Source organism: Macaca fascicularis, chromosome 2 (assembly GCF_037993035.2).
Source record: "Macaca fascicularis isolate 582-1 chromosome 2, T2T-MFA8v1.1".
Taxonomy (NCBI): domain Eukaryota; kingdom Metazoa; phylum Chordata; class Mammalia; order Primates; family Cercopithecidae; genus Macaca; species Macaca fascicularis.
The window spans coordinates 140,144,068-140,169,857 of record NC_088376.1 but is presented as its reverse complement, the minus strand read 5'-3'; positions in this window follow the sequence as shown (position 1 = coordinate 140,169,857).

The following is a 25,790-nucleotide window of genomic DNA, read 5'->3' as shown; positions in this document are numbered from 1 at the left end:
TAACATTTTTGTGTTGACCGTAGAAATTACAAAATGTCTTTATTACAACCTACTTGAAATTTATGTGTTTTCCACATGCCGATCAGTGTTTGAACATTATAGCAATTTATTCCATTTATCCTCTCTCACTTTTTTTTTTTTTTGCTATTTTTGTTATAGATTTTATCTCTGCTTGTCGACAGCTCAACAAAACATTGTTACTTTAAATGAGGAACTGGCAAACAAGAGGCTGTAGAATGCCATCCTGCTTTTTATTAGTAAAGATTTATTGGAACACAGCTGCTGTAATTTAAACGTGTCCGCACCAAAAATTCAGGTGTTGTCAGTGTGATAATATTAACAGCTGGGGCCTTTAAGAGGTGATTAGGCCATGAGCACTCCTCTCTCCTGAATGGGATTAAGCCCCTTATTTTAGAAGGCTGTGTGCATTTGGTTAGCTTGCCCTTCCACCTTCTGCCATGTTAGAATACGGTGTTCCTCCATTCCAGAAGATGCATTCCCTCATCAGACAACCAAACATGTGGGTGCCTTGATTTTGGACTTCTGAACCTCCAGAACTGTGAGAAAATACATTTCTATTCTTAATTAATTACCCAGTGTCAGATATTTGTTGTAGCAGCCCAAATGGACTAAGAAAACACCCATGCCTGTTTATTTCTGTATTGTCTATGGCTGTTTTCACACTACAGTGGCAGTGGTTGAGTAGTTGTGACAGAGACTGTGTAATCTGTGAAGCTTAAAGTGTGTGCTACAAAAAAATTTTTGCAGACCTCCATTTTAGACAGTCTAAGAATTTGTAAATTTACCCCAATATTTACATTTCTAGGGCTTTTCTGCACTTTTAGCTTTTGTTTGATAGAGTTTTATTTCACCTTCATTTTTGATTGATGTTTTTATTCTGTGTTGGCATTTTTTGCTTTCTTTATTTTGAATTGTCATTTTTTTTTTGTCTTTTTGTTCCCATAATTGTGTTGAGAAGGTGTAATTATCATTGTGATTCCCGAAGGTAATGTGTTCTCCTTTATTCCTTAGGATGCTTTTAGAACTTTTCCCCTTTATATTTGATTTTCAGCAATTTCACTATGATGTGGCCATGTGTGGTTTTCTTTGTATTTATCTTGTATGTGGTTTACTGAGCTTTTTGCAACTTGCGCTGCCAATATTGTATTTGGAATATTTTCAGCTATTATTTTCAAATACTTCTGATATTCTTTTTCTTCTCATTTTTGCATTCTGATTACATATCTGTTTGAACATTATACCGTGTCCCACATCTCTTGTGTTGTTTCTTTCACATTTTTCCAATTTTTGTTCTCATCAGGTTTCAGTTGGCATAGTGACCTATCATTGGGTTGACTAATCTTCTCTTCTGCTATGTCTCATATAAAACCTATCTAATGACCCATGCTTATTTGCACATACAGTAACTTTTATTGTTTTTCACATTGCGAATGCTGTATCTTTTGAGAATCTTCCACTGTATATATATATATACTTCCGGAGTTAATTAAAACAAAGTGAATTTTTGTTTTGTTTTGCTTTTTGTTTTTTGGAGCTGGGGTCTCACTTTCTTGCCCAGGCTGGAATGCAGTAGTGCGATCTCAGCTCACTGCAACCTCTGCTCCCTGGGCTTAAACTATCTTACCACCTCAGCCTCCCAAGTAACTGGTAGTGTGCACCACCAGACCCAGCTAATTTTTGTATTTTTTGTGGACAGAAGTTTCACCATGTTGCCCAGGCTGGCCTCATACTCCTGGGCTCAAGCAATCTGCCCACCTCGGCCTCCCAAAGTGCTGGGATTACAGGTGTGAGCCATCATGATCAGACTTAAAGTGAATCTTTACAAATGTTTTTGTTAATCCTTCTTTGTCCCATTTTCCCCACTAGTACCATGCCTTCCCAGATGTTAGTCACTTTAGCTCTCCTACTTCTAATCTGTTTCCTCCACTCAACAAGACTGCTTCTTTTTGTGTTCTATCTGCTGTGGTTTGGTTTCAGAAAATATCTGCAGAGGAAAGCTATGTTTCTCTTCTCTCAAGAATTTATAACCTTGTGCTGTTTGCTGTCCTGTGCCTTCAAATAGTCATTTGATGTATGATTTCAGTTTTTCATTTTGTTCACAATGGGATGATGAGTTTGAATTAGCTGCTTTGGTGAAAGTCAGCCATAAAATCTGTAAGCTAGTTCTTGGCTTCTGAGATGTTCAGCAGCAGGTAGCAGGGCTGAGGTTGAATGGTAGGATTCTATTCCTATGGCTAAACTGGTAAATAGAAGGACTGGACACACACACACACACACACACACACACACACACACACACACACACACAGAGATAGTTATTTCTAGGTAGGTTAGCAAAACCATGATTTTTGAATGAAAGAAACATCAAAAATGAGCCAGTTTTTTGAACTCTTTATGAGGTGGAGCTTTGGTCTGAGGAATAAGACCAAAACTTAGTTATCTGAGATCATAACCATATTATCAGCATATTTCAGTTGATTGTGGGTTGTGTATTTAGCTAGGGTTTTTGTTGTTGTTGTTTTTGAGCCAGTATCTAACTCTGTCACCCAGGCTGGAGCACAGTGGCATAATCCTAGGTCACTGCATCCTTGAACCCCTGGGCTCAAATGATCCTTCTACCTCAGCCTCCCAAGGAGCTGGGAGTACAGGCACAAGCCACCCTGCTCAGCTAATGTTTCCAATTTTTTTTAGAGATGGAGTCTTGCTTTGTTGCCCAGGCCATTCTCAAACTCCTGGCCTCAAGTTATCCTCCTGGCTTGGTCTCCCAGAGTGCTAGGATTACAGGTGTGACCCACTATGTATGACCCTAGCTAGGGGTTCTTAAATTTCCATTCGGTACGAGGATGATCCTAATGCCTGGCATTATATTGTTTCCACAGATGAGAATCACGTGGCATCAATTCTGAATGGAAAAGGGAGACATGGCCTTGGAAAATTACGGGAGATTTGTTTTCAGTTGATGACACTGGATAATCTAATTTTGTTAAAAGAGAGAGATTTGAATAATCCAATCATGTAGTGACAGACAACCATTTTGCTTAACTGGAATTTACAATAAAAAATAGTGAAGGAGAATTCCCCTGCTCCTCCACATCAAAGATTCACTCAAGTTAAAGAAGGGGAACCTCTAAGATTGAAGTGCCCTAATTAATATAGTGCTTATTAATTATAGACTTCAAAAAGCTTTTATTTTCAAAGTTTAGAGGCTCTGCTGATGACCTCAATATGTCTTATTATGCACATTTTTACCTCACCTTGCCACTGGGGAAGAACAAATTTTAATTCTGATCTGCTAGCTAAAGTTATTAAATAAATGAGCATTTTAAGTGGCTGGTTTCTAGGCCTTTTTTATGTTTTCCTTTGAGTGTGTGACAGGAACAAAACAATAACTAGTCTCTAAAGTTTCCTTTGCTCTTCCTAGTAAAGGAGGACTTTTAGGACTCTGTGCCAGATCCTAGCACTTCTAGGCCTTACTGGGCGTGGTGGTGAAGAATGAGGGGTGAACCAGGGAAACAGATTAGGGGGCAGATCTATATTTAGAAGAGTAGAATATTACTTGTGGTAGAAAACTAAGTGTAACTGAAAGGAGGTAAAGAAGAGGATATTTAACATTTGCCAGGCATTCTGATAAATACTCAGCATGAGAATTAGCTCATTTGCCTTCATGACAACCCTGAAGGTGGTATGGGAGACACTACTAGTTGTCTATCCAATATCCCATTGGCCCCTGTTTCCACATTAAGAACATTTAGTTTCGTTTTGGGTGATGTTCCAGTGGTTGCTAACTTTCTGAGTTTCCCACGCAGTGGTTTTGGACAATGAGTACCAGTGGGCATCAGTAGGAGGGTTGGGGGAAAGCTTTCACATTAGTTACCCATGCAACTCCATCCTCTGCTTCCCCTTCCCTTGCCTTAAATATGGATGTGGTGACTGAAGCTGAAGCAGCCCCCTGTGAAAATGAGTGAATGACCCAGAAGATTACAGAGCAGAGGCCCTGGCATCGTTGAGTTCCCAAACCAAAGCCAGCTACCATCTACCATCAGACTCAGAAATTGATACCCAGACTTGATTAAGCAATTGATTATCTTTCTAGCAGCTGAGTTCATTGCTAAATACCATTGGTAGCCATTCTCACTCCACAGATAAGAAAATTGTGTCACAGTGAGTTTAACTTGCACAGGATCATACAGGTAGGAAATAAAGATAAAACTGAGGGAGCTTGCTTGGGTTGACTTGAAGTGATGGATGTTAGAGCTTGTATTGGAGGAGGAAAATACCTGGGGAGTAACTTCAGGGGTTGTGTTAGATACTAAGAGTGAAATTGTGGAAAAAAGGGATTTTTAAGTTTTAGTTTTAGTTATAAATATACTTTGGCATTTCTTTCAGAGAAACTGCAAAGTTTTAGATAGCTTTTATTTATTTCTTGGTTACTGAACTATCATTCATATTTTAATGATGTAAATATGAAAAGAACTTAGTGCATACCTGGCACATTTTAAGCACTCAATAAAGATTATTTGTTTCAAATATAACAATGATAATGATGAAAGTGCCATGCAGGCTTCAAAAATAATATAAGTTAATTAACTTGCAAGTATATTTGTTTCGTATTTTTCTTACTCTTAGAAACACAAGACAGGTATGATTTGAATTCCACATTACCATATTTGAAAATGTATAAAATATTAATGATTCAGCAGATATTTAGTGAGTGCCTATATGTGCAATGTTTCGTGAATAACAGCTTGGTGAATGAGTCAGGATTACTTCCCTTAAGCTTACAACCAAGTAGGAAATATAAATAGTATATTTCATATTGCAGTATAATATATATATTTTAGTTTTATATAACATTAGCTTCTACCTAACTTAATATTAGACTTAGTGGTATATTTGATACATTATGAGAATACAGAAGAGTGAGTGATCAACTATGCTCAAAGGTAGAAAAAGTTATAGAGGAGTTATCTTTTGAACTGGAGGTTGAAGGATACATACACACAGATAGATGAGATGTCAACAGGGCAGGGGTTGGAATGAAAGACATTCTAGATGGAACAAGAAAATTCATAGGAAAGATGCTCAGCAAGTGCTAGTTGTTTGTTGATGCTGGAGTGCAGAATGCTTGGAAAGATGAACTGGATTATGCTTGCATTAGTCCGTTCTCACACTGTTAATAAAGACATACTTGAGAATGGGTAATTTATGAAGGAAAGAGATTTAATTGACTTACAGTTCAGCATGGCTGGGGAGGCCTTAGGACACTTAAAGTCATGGTGGAAGGGGAAGAAAACGTGTCCTTCTTCACATGGCAGCAGCAAGGAGAACTACCAAGCAAAAGGGGGAAAGCCTCTTATAGAACCATAAGATCTCAAGAGAACATACTCACTATCATGAGAACAGCATGAGGGTAACCATCCCCATAATGAAATTACCTCCCTCCAGGTCCCTCCCATGACACATGAGGATTATGGGAACTACAATTCAAGGTGAGATTTGGGTGGGGACACAGCCAAACCACATCAATGCTCTAGAAAAGCATGGTATGGTCTGTCTTTAGTATGAAATTAGGATTCTTTTGACAATTGGGGGGAAAAAAGCATATTAGTCCTTCAGGGAAAAAAAAACCTCTCAACTGTATGAAGGATGATTTGGCAACTGGGAGATGAGGAGTGGGAACAACTAACTTGACACTTGCATAAGCAAATGGCTTTCTTGAAGCTGATTGCATTTATATGTAATATAGAGAGTTACTATGAATGAAGCCCATTTCACTGGTGAAAAGATTGTGGCCTGGAAAATCTGAAACCCTTAACTACAACACAGGTTGTGGGTAGAAATAAGATAGAGAAGATAGTAAGTACTCTTGATTGAGTTGATTAAGACTGTAACGGGGGCAAGAAGAGTGGAAATCATCTAAAAAGGCTGCAGAAAGAGTTTTGCAAAATTTTATAGAAATTGACAGGAGACGTATGGAAAATATAACTTAAGCTGGAGGTTTCCATTCTTGGTGAATATAGGAAAAGATGCACTTTCCTGAAGGGAACTTACATTGGGTATGTGTGTACTCAAAGAGGTCACTCTAATTCACAAATAAGCAATGTACAGTTGAAACCCAATAAATGGAAGTGAGCTCAACTGTGAGACAAGAGAGGCAGAGTGGCCGAAAGAAACCAAGAGGTAGAGAAAAGCATATGAGATCTTTGGGAATGCCTACATGTAAAGAGATAGGCGAAAAATGTCTCTGAAAATGTTATTGAATGAATTATTATTGCTTTTGTGCCATGTCTTACGTGATGAAGTAGATTAAATGTGGCTGTTTCTGTTGGATGCAATTAGAAAAGAATTATACATAATCATTCAGATTCTTGGTTTATGTATTTTTTCTCATTATTTTGTCATATATATATATATATATATATATATATATATATATATATATATATATATAATTTGAATTAGATTTCAAGGTATCTTATTTGAAAATGACCAAAATTTCAGTGAAAATTGTGGTCTGATTTTCTAGGAGACATTAGCTAAAAAGAATGAAATATCTCCAGAATAAAAGGAAGACATATTTGCAATCAACCTCATTTTCTCAGAAAAACAAAACAAATAACAGAAACCATATTTGTTCTACACATTTACAAATGTGTCATGGTAGGACTATCAATACAAAGAGGCAGGTGTTCTGTCTCATCACAGTCTGCCAAGGTTTTGCTGCGACTGAAAACAAAACGAGATGAAAAAGCTCTGTCCTAGCCCCATCCCTCCCTCTCCTGAGCCCCCCTCCATCCCCCCATAAAAATAATTCTTGTAAGATTATTTTAGCAACTAAAGCCACCTCTTCCACTTCTATACCAGGCACGGAGAATTTTTCCTGGCCTGGCTTGGAATACTTAATTTCTGGACACATCTGTTTGTCTTTAGGAGTTAACTTTTAAAAGTAACCTTTCAGAAGATAAAACGGAGGCATGAAACATTTTCATTTTCTTGAAGAATCTCGTTTCTCCTCTCTCAGGAGACAATCGCACTGGGGAACTGTCTGGTTCACTTTAAACGAGAGCTACTTGTTTCATTTAAAAAAAAAAAGAAAGAGGGAAAACAGGTGGTTTGTAAGCAGACACACACCTCAAACAGATTTTCTTTTAATTTGTGCCAATTAGTTGACCAAGAGTGTCTAAGGTTCCTATTTGTTTCAAAAAACAAAACTGTACTACCTATTTACTCCCTAAACATTGTAAATCCCAAATCCATTTTCCAAGCCTAACTTTCATGTTTGCCACTTTACTTTCTAACACTTGTGCTTTCTCACTTAAAATCAAAGAGCAAGAGGACTAATTGCAAACATAATTATGTAATGAAGGGCCCTTTATGTGGTGTGTAGTTAATTATAGCTGCCCAATTATGCCTCTAAAGGGAACCCCTTGTACGCTCCCTTCTCCCTGTTGTTGATAGATGTAATTGAAAACCATTGGAACAAATTGATTTTCATATAATTAGTATATTCAAATCAGATGATTTGCCAGATCATAATAAATTTGGATGTTATTTACCCTCCCCCACCATTTGTGCTCTTAATCATTTTGAGGACTCTTGAGAGAATGATATGCTTTATTTTTATATTAGTCGTGCCACACAAAGCTCCTTACAGAACCTACATGGCAAAAAAGGGATTATTGACTTGGAATCGTTTACGAGGAAATGTCTGTGGTGGGCCAGATTAGCAGTCAGAGAGGTTTGCCTCTTAGGTTTTTTGTCTGCATAACTGGAAACGGTATTAATATTCTTTTTTTAATCAATGGCATTGTTCCATCTCTCCCTCCTCCTCCTTTCTCTTGCTCCCTTCCTAGAAGGCAGCCGGGTTTGGGCCTATTGAAAACCTTTGGCCCCCATTGAGGTGGGGGTTTTCAAATGAGGGCAATGGCCATCTGGTATCAAGTCCCATGTGAAGAGGGTGCCCCAGCTATGCAGCAGTTTAGTGGGGTCAGGAGCTTGAGCTAATAAATACATCCATTGAAAGACACTGGGGGCTGGTTTTCCTATTCTTGGAGAATGGAAATATGAAAATGGAAAAGTTGGAATGAACCCTCTTTTGGGATTGGGATGAAAGTGCTGATGTGAATGCCTGTTTTCCAAACATATAGATAGACATAGAAGTAAATACAATATAGATCTAGTGTCCATAGGGAGGGGAGTGCTTGGGTACAAAAACATCCCAGTAGCAATGAGCCTAACTGGTGCCCATATCTTAGTTTCTAAAAACCATTATCCACCAAAAGGAAGCAGGGATCCTTGGAGGAACGGCTGATTTTAGGGCTGCCACAGGGAGAGAAAAGGGAAATTGGATCTTGTGTTGTGCCAGAGAGTAAGGACTTTTCCAAAGCATGATGGGGCCATGTCAAAAGAACATGGAAGCCATATTGAAAGTGCTATCACTGGCCAAATTAAGGAAAATTTGAGCAACTACCATAGCAACAACACAAAAATGATAGCAATGGATTGTAATCTATTGAATAAATGGTTCTATGTGAGATAAATAAATGGATAAATGGAGTGGATAGGATGTTCTTTTTTAGGGTAGAATGTTAGCTACTAAAGGTAGAAGGAATGACAGAATTAAAAAATCCCCATGTGAACCTTCACAATAAACATTAATTTTTAAAAGAACTGGCAATGGATGTTAAAACCAGTAAGTGAAATTAGTATGAGGAATGGGATTTCATGTAATCGCAAAGCTTCTACCCAGAAAAGTATTTATTCCCTATAAATAGAGGGCATAATTTTACAAAGGTGAAGTCTGGAAGAAAATTTTTTTTTTTTTAGATAGGGTCTTGCTCTGTTACTCATACTAGAGGGCAATTGGGCTCAAGCGATCCTCCTCCCTCTGCCACCGGCGTAGCTGAGATTGCAGGCATGTACCACCATGCCCAGCTACTTTTTTTTTTTTTTTTTTTAGTAGCATCAAGATCTTGCTCTATTGCCCAGGCTGGTCTCGAGCTCTTGGGCTCAAGAGATCCTCCCACTTCAGCCTCCCAAGGTGCTGGGTTTACAAATGTGAGCCACTGTGCCTGCCTTGGCAGACACCATCTCAATCGAGTGATCAAAAATTAACATTAACACTTATGGGACAAGCCAATATCTTGTGCCACCCAATAAGACTCAATGAGAGAAAATTAGTGTCACTTCTGTAATATTCCAGCCAAAATGTACAACTTGGGTCTAGTGATGTAAAATCATCAAATAAACCCAATTTGAGAGGCATTCTTCAAAAGTACTGACCTGTAATCTTCATGAATGCCTTACTCCAGATAATCAAGTCAAAACTAATGATTGTTCCAGATTGAAGGAGACTATAGAGACATGACAGTAGGGTGCAACTGTGATCTGGGATTGGACTGTCTCTATAAAGGGCATCACTGGGATAATTACCGACACCTGTATGTGCTCTGTGAGTCAAGGTTTTTGGTACTCATTTGTAGGATTCTTAGATATCTTTTGAAAACTTGATCTCTTTTCTTCAAAATTAAGGAAATGTTAGCATAGCACATCATTACAACACTGTTCTTTATATGTGAAAAGGGTACTTATAAATGGCTATCAATCAATGACACCATATTGCCGACTACAGCATAAGCTCTGTAAAGAGAGAAACCCTGTATGTTGTGTACACTTCTAGCAGGGTTCAACAAATATCTATTAAACTTAAATAGATCTGTGAATGACTAGATAAATAGTATTTCCTCATGATCTGCTCAGTGAAGAAATGACTTGACAGTATGTAGACTCTTAGAGGGCTTTTGTTTGGTAGCAAAAAGCAATTTCCGTTCTGTGGATGCCCTCATGCAGGGAGACAGTGTTGCATCTTGCTTTGCTTAATACGTAAGGACACATCCCGAAGAGAGGCTTTCTGTGTTAGAATCCTGGTTGTGAACCTCAGTGAGGTGTAAGCCTAAGCAAAACACTTTCGTTTCCATGTCTTGGTTTCTTTACATGTGAAATGGGATGATGACCTATTAAGGTCATCCTCTTAGGGCTCTGGGTGGTTACAAGGGAGATAAAAGTAACTGCAGTGAAGGAGTAAGAAGAACACAGAAGAGTTCACCTCTGCTGGTTTTACGATGTAATATACGTGACACACACAAGGGATATCTAAATTCTTGTGGTCTAGCAAAACTGCATTGGGGCAGTCACAAGGAGAAGGGAACTACTGCCGGGCGCGGTGGCTCAAGCCTGTAATCCCAGCACTTTGGGAGGCCGAGTCGGGCGGATCACGAGGTCAGGAGATGGAGACCATCCTGACTAACAAGGTGAAACCCCATCTCTACTAAAAAATACAAAAAACTAGCCGGGGACCATCCTGACTAATACGGTGAAACCCCATCTCTACTAAAAAATACAAAAAACTAGCCGGGCGCGGGGGCGGGCACCTGTAGTCCCAGCTACTCGGGAGGCTGAGGCAGAACGGCGTAAACCCGGGAGGCGGAGCTTGCAGTGAGCTGAGATCCGGCCACTGCACTGCAGCCTGGGCGACAGAGCTAGACTCTGTCTCAAAAAAAAAAAAAAAAAAAAAAAAAAAGGAGAAGGGAACTACTAATACCAATGTTCACCAATCTTTTTTTTTTTTTTTTTTTTTTTGAGGCAAAGTCTCACTCTGTCACCCAGGCTGTAGTACCGTGGTGCGATCTCGGCTCACTGCAACCTCTGCCTCCTGAGTTCAAGCAATTCTCCTGCATCATCCTCATCAGTAGTTGGGATTACAGGTGCCTGCAACCATACCCGGCTATTTTTTGTGTGTATGCATTTTTAGTAAACACAAGGTTTCACCATGTTGGCCCTGCTGTTCTCGAACTCCTGACCTCAAGTGATCCTCCTGCCTCAGCCTTCCAAAGTGCTGGGATTATAGGTGTGAGCCACTGTGCCTGGCCCAATGTTCATCAATTAATTAATTGAGTTATTTATCCATTATGTACTGAGTACCTACTGGATGCTAAGAATTATTCTAGTATGGAAGATATGCCAGTGAACAAAATATTTTTAAAAAAGGTTGCCTCAAATGTAAATGTGCATAGAAATCACTCAGAGTTCTTGAGTCTTTTGCGTGGACAAAGCTCTGGAAGATGCACTTTTAACAAGCACTTTTTTCTTTTTTTTGAGACGGAGTCTCGCTCTGTCACCCAGGCTGGAGTGCAGTGGCTAGATCTCAGCTCACTGCAAGCTCCGCCTCCCGGGTTCACGCCATTCTCCTGCCTCAGCCTCCCGAGTAGCTGGGACTACAGGCGCCTGCCACCTCGCCCGGCTAGTTTTTTGTATTTTTTAGTAGAGAAGGGGTTTCACCGTGTTAGCCAGGATGGTCTCGATCTCCTGACCTCGTGATCCATCCATCTTGGCCTCCCAAAGTGCTGGGATTACAGGCTTGAGCCACTGGGCCTGGCCTAATAAGCACTTCTAATAGTCACTAATAGACATTACTAGTAACAATGTAAAAGATACTTGCCATTATCTCATTTAATCCTTACAAAAACTGTATGAATCAGGTACTATTATTATTATTTCATTTTATAGGTGGGCAACCTAAGACTTAGAGAAATTCATGTTTTACTCATGTCTCTTGCTAGCCATGTGGCTAGCAATGTGGCCATGTGGCTAGCAAGAGGCAGATTCAGGACACTAACTTAGGTCAGTCCAACACTAAAGCCAGCTCAATGGGACCCTGCTGTCTTAATAGTTTCAGAAAGCAGAGCCCTGGACTTAGGAAGACCATGGAGCAGACAGAGCATCAGCCTGGCTGCAATGAACAGCAGGGTATGATGGCTGGGGCTGGGTGCCTGCCTTTAGTCTAAGGGTACAGTTATACACTGACTCCAGTTAGGGACTGTGCTCAGCTGTGTTCAGGAACACTCAAAAATTACTGATGGAGACCCAAAAATAAATGTGTCAGTAAAAGATGATTAAATGACAAACTGATGTTAGCTGCAGTTGTATTAATAGTAAAAGAAAAAAGTAAAACTTTTACCCAAACACTAGATGACACCAAAATACTTCAGTCTCATGTATATATGCATACAGTATTCATCTTCAAATCCACTGTGGTGTGGGAGAGGGAAACACTGCAAGAAATTGGTGATCTACCACCCCTTATTGTGGTTTATACAAAGTAAACTGGGGCCATGACTGCCTTTTGCCATGGTGAAACCTTGTTGTATTCACGTCAGGTTGATTTCTATTTGCAGTTCTTTCCTCTTGCAGGCATTCTTGTTACCAATAAACAAAGAATAGCCCAAAGCTGCATGGATGAAGAAAACATGAAGCTGAGATTCATTATTTTTGGTCTCTTTCTCTTTTTCTTTAAACAAAACTTCCGTGCAAATATATGTCCCTCTTGGCTTCTCTCCCAGTCCCCTTTGTCAAAGAGCCATCACTTTTTACCTTCTAATGAATCAGAGGCCTTGTCTTCAGAGAATTTCAAGAAGCTTTCAAGTTGTTTGGTTTTGTGCTTCAGTCGTGATAGCCGCAAGGTAAAAATGTGCAAGAGTTGCAGAAACAAGTTCTAGATGAAGTTTCTGGAGTTAATAGTGAGAGTGCCAATCACACTCAATACTAGGTGTCAAACTGTTCCTCTGAAATACATTCTTATGGGGAGAAGTCAGCTTCGGAAGACTTATGAAGGATGTAGGAAATGGAGTTTGGTATTTAAGACATTATTTACTAAACACTAGAATCACTCATAATATGTATTAAAAATGAAGATTCTTGGGCTTCCCCAAACAAATCAGGATTTGGGGAAATTTTTGCTTTTGTAAGTGAACACTCAAATTTGAGCTATCCTGCGCTAAAAGTTGATGCATGTTATTAATAAATGCTTTTTTTGAGGAGCTGAATAATGCTTTGTGTGAGCAGCTAAAGCCAGCCACCAGTGTGCTCTGCCCTAAGACTCTAGATAACAACAACAAGTTGCAAATCTTTCCATTACATAAAATAGGCCAGGCACACGTGTGTTAGGTGCTATATAGTCTATTAAGTTCTTTCAACCCTGGTTCCTGTATCATTTTTTTCTTTCATTTTCTTTCTTTTTTTTTTTTAAAAAAATTATACTTTAAATTTTGGGATACATGTGCAGAAAGTGCATGTTTGTTACATAGGTATACATGTGCCATGGTGGTTTGCTGCACCCATCAACCCATCATCTACATTAGGTATTTCTCCTAATGCTATCCCTCCCCTTGCCCCACACCCCCACAACAGGCCCTGGTGTATGATCCCTCTCTGTGCCCATATATTCTCATTGTTCAACTCACATTTGTGAATGAGAACATGCGGTGTTGGTTTTCTGTTCCTGTGTTAGTTTACTGAGAAAGATGGTTTCCAGCTTCATCCATGGGCCTGCAAAGGACATGAACTCTTTCTTTTTTACGGCTGCATAGTATTTTATGGTTTATATGTGCCACGTTTTCTTTATCCAGTCTATCATTGATGGGCATTTGGGTTGGTTCCAAGTCTTTGCTATTGTGACTAGTACTGCAGTAAACATACGTGTGCATGTGTCTTTATAATAGAATTATTTACAATCCTTAGAGTATATACCCAGTAATAGGATTCCTGGGTCAAATGGTATTTTTAGTTCTAGATCCTTGAGGAATTGCCACACTGTCTTCCAAAATGATTGAACTAATTAACACTCCCACCAACAGTGTAAAAGTGTTACCATTTCTCCACATCCTCTGCAGAATCTGTTGTTTCCTGACTTTTTAATGATCGCCATTCCAACTGGTGTGAGATGGTATCTCATTGTGGTTTTGATTTGCATTTTTCTAATGACCAATGATGAGCTTTTTTTCATACGTTTGTTGGTCACCTAAATGTCTTCTTTTGAAAGGTATCTGTTCATATCATTCACCCACATTTTGATGGGGTTGTGTTTTTCTTTATATAAATGTGTCTAAGTTCTTTGTAGATTCTGGATATTAGCCTTTTGTCACATGGATAGATTATAAAAATTTTCTCCCATTATGTAGGTTGCCTGTTCACTCTGATGATAGACTCTTTTGCTGTGCAAAAGCTCTTTAGTTTAATTAGATCCCATTTGTCAATCTTGGCTTTTGTTGCCATTGCTTTTGTTGTTTTAGTCATGAAATCTTTCCCTATGCCTATGTCCTGAATGGTATTGCCTAGGTTTTCTTCTAGGGTTTTTATGGTTTTAGGTCTTATGTTTAAGTGTTTAATCCATCTTGAGTCAATTTCTGTATAAGGTGTAAGAAAGGAATCCAGTTTCAGTTGTCTGCATATGGCTAGCCAGTTTTCCCAACACCATTTATTAAATAGGGAATCCTTTCCCCATTGCTTATTTTTATCAGTTTTGTCAAAGATCAGATGATTGCAGACATATAGTGTTATTTCTGAGGCCTCTGTTCTGTTCCATTGGTCTATATATCTGTTTTGGTACCAGTACCATGCTGCTGTTGTTACTGTAGCCTGATTGTGTAGTTTGAAATCAGGTAGTGTGATGTCTCCAGCTTTGTTCTATTGCTTAAGATTATCTTGGCTATATGGGATTTTTTTTGGTTCCATATTAAATTTAAAGTAGTTTTTTCTAATTCTGTGAGAAAGTCAATGGTAGCTTTATGAGAATGGCATTGAGTCTATAAATTGCTTTTGGCAGTATAGCGATTTTCACGATACTGATTCTTCCTGTCCATGAGCATGGAATGTTTTTCCATTTGTTTGTGTCATTTCTTATTTCCTTGAGCAGTGGTTTGTAGTTCTCCTTTAAGAGATCCTTCATATCCCTTGTAAATTTTATTCTAGGTATTTTATTATCTTTGTAGCAGTTGTGAATTGGAATTCACTCATGATTTGGCTTTCTGTTTGTCTATTATTGGTGTATAGGAATGCTTGTGATTTTTGTACATTGATTTTGTATCCTGAGACTTTGCTGAAGTTGCTTATCAGCTTAAGGAGATTTTGGGCTGAGACGATGGGGTTTTCTAAATATACAATAATATACAATCATGTCACCTGCAAACAGACAATTTGACTTCCTCTCTTTCTAATTGAATATGCTTTATTGCTTTCTCTTACCTGATTGCCATGGCCAGACTTCCAGTATTATGTTGAATAGGACTGGTGAAAGAAGGCATCCTTGTCTTGTGCTGGTTTTCAAAGGAAATGCTTCCAGCTTTTGCCCCCTGCAGGATGATATTGGCTGTGGGTTTGTCATAAATAGCTCTTATTATTTTGAGATAGTTTCCGTCAATATCTAGTTTATTGAGAGTTTTTAGCAAGAAGCGGTGTTGAATTTTATCAAAGTCCTTTTCTGCATCTATTGAGATAATCATGTGGTTTTTGTTGTTGCTTCTTTTTATGTGTTGGATTACGTTTATTGATTTGCATATGTTGAACAACCCTTGCATCCCAAGGATCAAGTTGACTTTATCATCATGGATAAGCTTTTTGGTGTGCTGCTGGATTTGGTTTGCCAGTATTTTATTGAGGATTTTAGCAGTGATATTAACCAGGTATATTGGCCTGAAATTTTCTTTTTTTTGTTGTATCTCTGCCAGGTTTTGGTATCAGGATGATGCTGGCCTCATAAAGTGAGTTAGGGAGGAGTCCCACTTTTTCTATTGTTTGGAATAGTTTTAGAAGGAATGGTACCAGCTCCTCTTTGTACCTTTAGTAGAATTCGGCTGTGAATCCATCTGGTCCTGGGCTTTTTTAAATTGGTAGGCTATTACTGCCTCAATTTCAGAACTTGCTATTGGTCTATTCAGGGATTTGACTTCTTCCTGGTTTAGTCTTTGGAGGGTATATGTGTCCAGGAATTAGTCCATTTCTTCTAGATTTTCTAGTTTATTTGTGCAGAGGTGCTTATAGTATTCTCTGATGCTAGTTGCTATTTCTGTGGGATCTGTGGAAATATCCCCTTTATCATTTTTATTGTGTCTATTTGATTCTTCTATCTTTCCTTCTTATTAATCTGGCTAGTGGTCTATTTTGTTAATCTTTTCAAAAAACCAGCTCCTGGACTCATTGATTAAGGCTTTTTTCGTGTCTCTATCTCCTTCAGTTCTGCTCTAATGTTAGTTATTTCTTGTCTTCTGCTAGCTTTTGAATTTGTTTATTCTTGCTTTTCAAATTCATTTAACGGTGATATTAGGATGTTGATTTTTAGATCTTTCCCACTTTCTCATGTGGGCATTTAGTGCTATCAGTTTCCCTCTAAACACTGCTTTAGCTGTGTTCCAGAGATTCTGGTATATTGTGTCTTTGTTCTTGGTTTCTAAGAACTTATCTATTTATTCTCTAATTTTGTTATTTACCCAGTAGTCATTCAGGAGCAGGTTGTTCAGTTTCTATGTAGTTATGCAGTTTTGAGTGAGTTTCTTAATCCTGAGTTCTAATTTGATTGCACTGTGGTCTGAGAGACTGTTTGTTATGAGTTCCGTTCTTTTGCATTTGCTGAGGAGCATTTTACTTCCAATTATGTGATCAATTTTAGAATAAGTGCAATGTAGTACTAAGAAGAATGTATATTCTCTTGATTTATGGTGGAGAGTTCTGCAGATGTCTATTAGGTCTGCTTGGTCCAGAGCTGTGTTCAAGTCCTGAATATCCTTGTTAATTTTCGTTCTCATTCATCTGCCTAATATTGACAGTGGGTTGTTAAAGTCTCACACTTTTATTGTGTGGGAGTCTAACTCTCTTTGTAGGTCTCTAAGAACTTGCTTTATGAATCTGGGTACTCCTGTATTGGGTGCATATACATTTAAGATAGTTAGCTCTCCTTGTGGCATTGATCCCTTTAACCAATATGTAATGCCCTTCTTTGTCTTTTTGAATCTTTGTTGGTTTAGTCTGTTTTTTTTTTTTTTTATTATTATACTTGGTAAGTTCTGGGGTACATGTACGGAATGTGCAGGTTTGTCACATAACTATACATGTGCCATGGTGGTTTGCTGCCATCAACCCGTCATCTACATTAGTTATTTCTCCTAATGCTATCCCTCCCCAAGCAGCCTACCCCCAAAAGGCCCTGGTGTGTGATGTTCCCCTCCCTATGTCCATATGTTCTCATTGTTCAACTCCCACCTATGAGTGAGAACATGCGGTGTTTGGTTTTCTGTTCTTGTGATAGTTTGCTGAGAATGATGGTTTCCAGCTTCATCCATGTCCCTGCAAAGGACATGAACTCATCCTTTATGTCTGCATAGTATTCCATGGTGCATATGTGGTACATTTTCTTTATCCAGTTTATCGTCGATGGGCATTTGGGTTGGTTCCAAGTCTTTGCTATTGTGAACAGTGCCACAATAAACATGCCAGTACATGTGTCATGATAGTAAAATAATTTATAATACTTTGGATATATACCCAGTAATGGGATTGCTGGGTCAAATGGTATTTCTGGTTCTAGATCCTTGAGGAATCGCCACACTGTCTTCCACAAAGTTTGAACTAATTTATACTCCCACCAACAGTATAAACGTGTTGTTATTTCTCCACATTCTCCCCCGCATCTGCTGATTCCTGACTTTTTGGTGATCACCATTTTAACTGGTGTAAGATGGTATCTCATTGTGGTTTTGATTTGCATTTCTCTAATGACCAGTGATGATGAGCTTTTTTTCATGTTTATTGGCTGCATAAATGTTTTCTTTTGAGAAGTGTCTCTTTATATCCTTTGCCCACTTTGTGATGGGGTTGTTTTTTTCTTATAAATTTATCTTCCTTGTACGTATTAGCTCTTTGTCAGATGGATAGATTGCAAAAATTTTCTCCCATTCTGTAGGTTGCCTGTTTACTGTGATAATTTCTTTTGCTGTGCAAAACTCTTTAGTTCAATTGGATCTTATTTGTCAATGTTGGCTTTTCTTGCCATTGCTTTTGGTGTTTTAGTCATGAAGTTTTTTGCCAAGCCTATGTCCTGAATGGTATGGCCCAGATTTTCTTCTAGGGTTTTTGTGGCTTTAGGTCTTACTTTTAAGTGCTTAATCCATTTTGAGTCAATTTTTGTATAAGGTATAAGAAAGGGGTCCAGTTTCAGTTGTCTGCATATGGTTAGCCAGTTTTCCCAATACCATTTGTTAAATAGGGAGTCCTTTCCCCATTGCTTGTTTTTATCAGTTTTGTCAAAGATCAGATGATTGTAGATGTGTAGTGTTATTTCTGAGGCCTCTGTTCTGTTCCATTGGTCTATATATCTGTTTTGGTACCAGTATCATGTTGTTTTGGTTACTGTAGCCTTGTAGTATAGTTTGAAGTGAGGTAGCACAATGCCTCCAGCTTTGTTCTTTTTGCTTAGGGTTGTGTCGCCTATGCAGGCTCTTTTTGGTTCCATATGAAATTTAAAATAGTTTTTTCAAATTCTGTGAAGAAAGTCAATGGTAGCTTGATGGAGATAGCATTGAATCTATAAATTACTTTTGGCAGTATGGTCATTTTCAAAATATTGATTCTGCCTACCCATTAGCATAGAATGTTTTTCCATTTGTTCATATCCTCTCATTTCCTTGGTGGTTTGTAGTTCTGCTTTAAGAGATCCTTCATATCCCTAATAACTTGTAGTCCTAGATATTTTATTCTATTAGTAGTAATTGTGAATGGGAGTTCATTCATGATTTGGCTCTCTGTTTTTCTATTATTGGTATATAGGAATGCTTGTGATTTTTGCACATTGATTTTGTATCCTGAGACTTTGCTGAAGTTGCTTATCAGCTTAAGGAGATTTTGGGCTGAGACGATGGGGTTTTCTAAATATACAATAATATACAATCATGTCATCTGCAAACAGACAATTTTACTTCTTCTCTTCCTATTTGAATACAATTCATTTCTTTCTCTTGCCTGATTGTCCTTGCCAGAACTTCCAGTACTATTTTGAATTGGAGTGGTTATAGAGGACAACCTTGTCTTGTGCCAGTTTTCAAAGGGAATGCTTCCAGTTTTTGCCCATTCAGTATGATAGTGTCTGTTGGTTTGTCATAAATAGCTCTTATTATTTTGAGAAACGTTCCATCAATACCAAGTTTACTGAGTTTTTAGCACAAAGGGGTGCTGAATTTTTTCAAAGGTCTTTTCTGCATCTATTGAGATAATCATGTGGTTTTTGTCATTGGTTCTGTTTATGTGATGAATTATGTTTATTGATTTATGTATGTTGAAGCAGCCTTCCATCCCAGAGATCTAGCAGACTTGATTGTGGTGGATAAACTTTTTGATGTGCTGCTGGATTTGGTTTGCCTATATTTTATTGACAATTTTTTCATTGATGTTCGTCAGGGATGTTGGCCTGAAATTTTCTTTTTTTTTGTTGTATCTCTGGCAGGTTTTGGTATCAGGATCAGGATGATGGTGGCCTCATAAAATGAGTTAGAGAAGAGTCCCTTTTTTCTATTGTTTGGAATAGTTTTAGAAGGAAATGGTACCAGCTCTTCTTTGTACCTCTAGTAGAATTTGGCTGTGAATCCATCTGGTCCTGGGCTTTTATTGGTTGGTAGGCTATTAATTACTGCCTCAATTTCAGAAATTGTTATTCATCTATTAGGGATTTAACTTCTTCCTGGTTTAGACTTGGGAGGTTGTATGTGTTTAGGAATTTATCCATTTATTCTAGATTTTCTAGTTTGTTTGCATAGAGGTGTTTATACTATTCTCTGATGTTAGTTTATATTTCTGTGGGATCAGTGGTGATATACCTTTTATCATTGTTTATTGCATCTATTTGATTCTTCTCTCTTTTCATCTTTATTAGTCTGGCTAGAGGTCTATCTATTTTGTTAATCTTTTTTTAAAAAAACCAGCTCCTGGATTTGTTTTTTTTTTTTTTTTGAAGTGTTTTTCATATCTCTATCTCCTTCAGTTCCGCTCTATCTTAATTATTTGTCTTCTGCTAGCTTTTGAATTTGTTTGCTCTTGCTTCTCTAGTTCATTTAATTTTGACATTAGTGTATCAATTTTGTCTTTCCTCCTTTCTCTTGTGGGCATTTAGTGGTATAAATTTCCCTCTACACACTGCTTTAGATGTGTCCCAGAGATTCTAGTACGTTGTGTCTTCAGTCTCAGTGGTTTCAAAGAACATCTTTGTTTCAGCTCTACTTTCGTTATTTACCCAGTAGTCATTCAGGAGCAGGTTGTTCAGTTTCCATGTAGTTATGCGGTTTTGAGTGAGTTTCTTAATCCTGAGTTCTAATTTGATTGCACTGTGGTCTGAGAAACTGTTATGATTTCCATTGTTTTGCATTTGTTGAGGAGTGTTTTACCTCCTATTATGTGGTCAGTTTTAGAATAAATGTGATGTGATGCTGAGAAGAATATATATTCTGTTGATTTGGAGTTGAGAGTTCTGTAGGTATATAGTAGGTCCACTTGGTCCAGAGCTAGTTCAAGTCCTGAATATCCTTGTTAACTTTAAGTCTCATTGATCTAATATTGACAATGGGGTGGTAAAGTCTCCCACTATTACTGTGTGGGATCTAAGTCTCTTTGTAGGTCTCTAAGAACTTGCTTTATGAATCTGGGTGCTCCTGTATTGGGAACAGATACATTTAGGATAGTTAGCTCTTCTTGTTGCATTGATTCCTTTACCATTATATGATGCCCTTCTTTGTCTCTTTCGAACTTTGTTGATTTAAAGTCTGTTTTATCAGAGACTAGGATTGCAAATTCTGCTTTTTTGGGCTTTCCATTTGCTTGGTAAATATTCCTCCATCCCTTTATTTTGAGCCTATGTATGTCTTTGCCTGTGAGATGGGTTTCCTGAATACAGCACACTGATGGGTCTTGACTATATCCAATTTACCTGTCTGTGTCTTTTAATTGGGGCATTTAGCCCATTTACATTTAAGGTTAATATTGTTGTGTATGAATTTGATCCTGTCATTATGATGCTAGCTGGTTATTTTGCCCATTAGTTGATGCAGTTTCTTCATAGTGTTGATGGTCTTTACAATTTTGTATGTTTTTGTAGTGGCTGGTACTGGCTGTTCCTTTCCATGTTTAGTGCTTCCTTCAGGAGCTCTTGTAAGGCAGGTCTGGTGGTGACAAAATCTCTCAGCATTTGCTTGTCTGGAAAGCATTTTATTTCTCCTTCACTTATGAAGCTTGGTTTGACTGGATATGAAATTCTGGGTGGAAAATGCTTTTCTTTGTGAATGTTGAATATTGGCCCTCACTGTCTTCTGGCTTGTGTAGGGTTTCTACAGAAATCTGCTGTTTGTCTGATATGCTTTCCTTTGTGGATAAAATGACCTTTCTCTCTGGCTGCCCTTAACATTTTTTCTTTCATTTCAACCTTGGCAAATCTGACAACTGTGTGTCTTGGGATTGCTCTTCACAGGGAGTATCTTTGTGGTGTTCTGTGTATTTCCTGAATTTGAATGTTGACCTGTCTTGCTAGGTTGGGGAAGTTCTGGGTAATATCCTGAAGAGTGTTTTCTAACTTGGTTCTGTTCTTCCCATCACTTTCAGGTACACCAACCATATGTAGATTTGGTCTTTTCACATAGTCCTATACTTCTTAGAGGCTTTTTTCTTCCTTTTCATTCTTTTTTCTCGAATCTTGTCTTCGTGCTTTATTTCATTATGTGGATCTTCAGTCTCTGATATCCTTTCTCCACTTGATTGATTTGGCTATTGATACTTGTGTATGCTTCACAAAGTTCTCATGCTGTGTTTTTCAGCTCCATCAGGTCATTTATGTTCTTTTATAAACTGGTTATTCTAGTTAGCAGTTCATCTAACCATTTTTTTCAAGGTTCTTAAATTCCTTACAAGATAGCCGACTAGGAACAGCTATGGTCTGCAGCTCCCAGGGAGATCAATGCAGAAGGCAGATGACTTCTGCATTTCCAACTGAGGTACCCAGCTCATCTCACTGAGACTGGTTAGATGGTGGGTGCAGCCCACAGAGGGCATTCTGAAGCAGGGTGGGGCTTCGCCTAACCTGGGAAGCAGCAAGTCAGGGAACCCTCTCCCCTAGCCAGGGGAAGCTGTGAGGGACTGTGCCGTGAGGAAGGGTGCACTCTAGTCCAGATATTATGCTTTTCCCAAGTCTTCCCAACTCACAGACCAGGAGATTTCCTCGGGTTCCTATGCCACCAGGGCCCTGGGTTTCAAGCACAAAACTGGGTGGCCGTTTGGGCAGACACTGAGCTCACTGCAGGAGTTTTTTCATACCCCAGTGGTGCCTGGAACACCAGTGAGCCAGAACTGTCCATTCCCCTGGAAAGGCTGCTGAAGCCAGGGAGCCAAGTGGTCTAGCTCAGTAGATCCCACCCCCATGGAGTGCAGCAAGCTAAGATCCACTGACCTGAAATTCTCACTGCCAGCACAGCAGTCTGAAACTGACCTGGGATGCTTGAGCTTGGTGAGGGGAGGGGTGTCCACCATTACTGAGGCCTGAGTAGGTGGTTTTCCCCTTATATTGTAAATAAAGCCTTGGGGAAGTTTCAAGTGGCTGGAGCCCTCTGCAGCTCAGCAAAGCTGCTGTAGCCAGACTGCCTCTCTAGATTCCTCCTCTCTGGGCAGGATATCTCTGAAAAAAAGGCAGCAGCCCTAGTCAGGGCTTATAGATAAAACTCCCATCTCCCTGAGATAGAGCACCTTGGGGAAGGGGCAGCTGTGGGCACAGCTTCAGCTGACTTAAACATCCCTGCCTGCTGGCTCCGAAGAAAGCAGCGGATCTCCCAGCACGGTGTTTGAGCTCTGCTAAGGATCAGACTTCCTCCTCAAGTGTATCCCTGAACCCCGTGTCTCCTGACTGGGAGATGCCTCCCAGTAGGGGACAACAGACACCTCATACAGGAGAGCTCTGGCTGGCATCTGGCAGGTGCCCCTCTGGGACAAATCTTCCAGAGGAAGGAACAGGCAGCGATCTTTACAGTTCTGCAGCCTCTGCTGGTGATACCCAGGCAATCAGGGTCTGGAGTGGTCCTCCAGCAAACTCCAGCAGACCTGCAGCAGAGGGGCCTGTTAGAAGGAAAACTAACAAACAGAAAGGAATAACATCAACAGAAAGGATGTCCATTCAGAAACCCCATCTGAAGGTCACCAACATCAAAGACCAAAGGTAGATACATCCATGAAGATGAGAAACCAGTGCAAAAAGGCTGAAAATTCCAAAAACAAGAATGCCTCTTTTCTTGCAAAGGATCACAACTCCTTGCCAGCAAGGGAACAAAACCAGATGGAGAATGAGATTGATGAACTGACAGAAGTAGGCATCAGAAGGTGGGTAATAAAGTCTGTTTTATCAGAGACTGGGATTGCAAACTTTCTTTTTTTTTTTTTGGCTTTCTATTTTCTTGGTAAATCTTCCTTCATCCCTTCATTTTGAGTCTATGTGTGTCCTTGCAAATGAGATGGGTCTCCTGAATATAGCACACTGATGGGTCTTGACTCTATATCCAATTTGCCAGTGTGTGTCTTTTAATTGAGGCGTTTAGCTTGCTTACATTTAAGGTTAATATTGTTATGTGTGAACTTGATCCTGTCATTATGATGCTAGCTGGTTATTTTGCCCATTAGTTGATGCAGTTTCTTCATAGTGATGATAGAATTTACATTTTGATATGTTTTTGCAGTAGCTGGTACCAGTTTTTCCTTTCCATATCTAGCACTTCCTTCAGGAGCTCCTGTAAGGCAGACTTGGTGGTGACAAAATCCCTCAGCACTTGCTTGTCTGTAAAGGATTTTATTTCTCCTTAACTTATGAAGCTTAGTTTGACTAGATATGAAATTCTGGGTTGAAAACTCTTAAGAATGTTAAATATTGGTCCCCACTGTCTTCTGGCTTGTAGGGTTTCTGCAGAGAGGTCTGCTGTTAGTCTGACAGGCATTCCTTTGTGGGTAACCCGACCTTTCTCTCTGGCTGCCCTTAACATTTTTTTCTTCATTTCAACCTTGGTGAATCTGACAATTATGTGTCTTGGGGTTGCTCTTCTCGAGGAGTAATCTTTGAGGTGCTCTTTGTATTTCCTGAATTTAAATGTTGGCTTGTCTTGCTAGGTTGGGGAAGCTCTCCTGGATAACATTCTGAAGTGCATTTTCCAACTTGGTTCCATTCTCTCCATCACTTTCAGGTACACCAATCAATCGTAGGTTTGGTCTTTTCACATAGTCCCATATTTCTTGGAGACTTTGTTTGTTCCTTTTTATTCTTTTTTCTCTAATCTTATCTTCACACTTTATTTCATTAAGTTGATCTCCCATCTCTGGTATCCTTTCTTCAGCTTGATTGATTCGGCTATTGATACTTGTGTATGCTTCACGAAGTTCTCATGCTGTGTTTTTCAGCTCCATCAGGTCATTTATGTTCTTATTGAAGCTGGTTATTCAATTAGCAGCTCCTGTAACCTTTTATCAAGGTTGTTAGTTTCCTTGCATTGGGTTAGAACATGCTCCTTTAGCTCAGGGGAGTTTGTTATTACCCATCTTCTGAAACCTACTTCTGTCAATTCATCAAACTCATTCTCCATCCAGTTCTCTTCCCTTGCTGGTGAGGAGTTGTGATCCTTTGGAAGAGAAGGGACATTCTGTTTTTTAGAATATTCAGCCTTTTTGTGCTGTTTTTTCATCATCTTCATGGATTTTTCTACCTTTGGTCTTTGATGTTGGTGATCTTCAGATGAGGAGGTTTTTGTGCGGTTGTCCTTTTTGTTGATGTTGACACTTTTGCTTTCTGTTTGTTAGTTTTCCTTCTAACAGGTCCCTCTGCTGCAGGTCTGTTGGAGTTTTCTGGAGGTCCACTCCAGACCCTGATTCCCTGGGTATCACCAGGAGAGGCTGAAGAACAGCAAGATTTCTGCCTCTTCATTCCTCTGGAAGCTTCATCCCAGAGGGTACCCTTCAGATGCCAGCCAGAGCTTTCCTGTATGAGGTGTCCGTTGTCCTCTGCTGGGAGTGTCTGTCTCCCTGTTAAGAGACACGGGGGTCAGGGACCCACTTGAGGAGGAATTCTGTTCCTTAGCAGAGCTCGAGCACTGTGTTTTGGGAGATCCGCTGCTCTTTTCAGAGATGGCAGGCAGGAATGTTTAAGTGTGCTGAAGCTGTGCCCCTTCCCCCAGGTGCTCTTTCCCAAGGAGATGAGAGTTTTATCTATAAGCCCTGACTGGGGCTGCTGCTGTTTTTTCAGAGATGACCTGCCCAGAGAGGAGGAATCTAGACAGGCAATCTGGCTACAGTGGCTTTTGTGGCACTGCGATGGGCTCCACCCAGTCTGAACTCTTTCATTTTCTTATAAGAAGATTGAGACTGAGAGGAATTATGTGACCTATGCAATGTCACAGAGCTAATCCATGGAGCAAGTTGGTATTGGAACCATGGACTGCAAGACTCCTTAAACAGTATTCTCAAATGCTGTATTCCATATAAACAATCCATATTTTAAAACACTTGGCAATTTACTAGTTAAGAAAAGCTTTTATATGCATAACCTCTTTTAAGTTTCATTAGAACTGCATGGTTTATGTAAGTATTACTAGTTTCATTTTTTAGAGCTTTAGAATGTTCCCATAACTAGGAATTAGTTTTGCTTGTACCAAATCTCCAGATTATCAGTGTCCCAGTCTCTCACAGTTTACTTGTTTAATTCTCATATCTAGCAGGTAAAGAGGTTTTTGCTACTGTCTTTAAATCAGGCACGATTATGCTTTACCTTTAGTAACTGGCTGCCGAGCTTATAGTTATGGGCATATCTAAAAGCATTTGGTGACGACACCTTGGCTGCACTGTTTGCAAGTGAGAAGAAATGCTGAAGATGGTAAGAACAGCCA